Source organism: Bison bison, unplaced genomic scaffold (genome assembly GCF_000754665.1).
Source record: "Bison bison bison isolate TAMUID 2011002044 unplaced genomic scaffold, Bison_UMD1.0 scf7180017861549, whole genome shotgun sequence".
NCBI lineage: Eukaryota > Metazoa > Chordata > Mammalia > Artiodactyla > Bovidae > Bison > Bison bison.
In genome coordinates this window covers 17,769-18,452 of record NW_011492121.1, presented here as the reverse complement: position 1 = coordinate 18,452, position 684 = coordinate 17,769, and positions in this window count along the sequence as shown.

The following is a 684-nucleotide window of genomic DNA, read 5'->3' as shown; positions in this document are numbered from 1 at the left end:
AAGGTAAACTTCCAAACTCATTCTATGAGGCCACTATCACCCTAATACCAAAACCTGACAAAGATCCCACAAAAAAAGAAAACTACAGGCCAATATCACTGATGAACATAGATGCAAAAATCCTTAACAAAATTCTAGCAATCAGAATCCAACAACACATTAAAAAGATCATACACCATGATCAAGTGGGCTTTATCCCAGGGATGCAAGGATTCTTCAATATCCGCAAATCAGCTTTCTTTAAAGTTGAATTCTCACATCCATACATGACTACTGGAAAAACCATAGCTTTGACTAAATGAAAGAGATGGGACTACCAGACCACCTGACCTGCCTCGTGAGAAACCTGTATGCAGGTCAGGAAGCAACAGTTAGAACTGGACATGGAACAACAGACTGGTTCCAAATAGGAAAAGGATTGCATCAAGGCTGTATATTGTCACCATGAAAAATGCTGGGCTGGAAGAAGCACAAGCTGAAATCAAAATTGCCGGGAGAAATATCAATAATCTCAGATATGCAGATGCCATCACCCTTATGGCAGAAAGTGAAGAAGAACTAGAAAGCCTGTTGATGAAAGTGAAAGAGGAGAGTACAAAAGTTGGCTTAAAGCTCAACATTTAGAAAACTAAGATCATGGCATCTGGTCCCATTACTTCATGGCAAATAGATGGGGAAACAGTG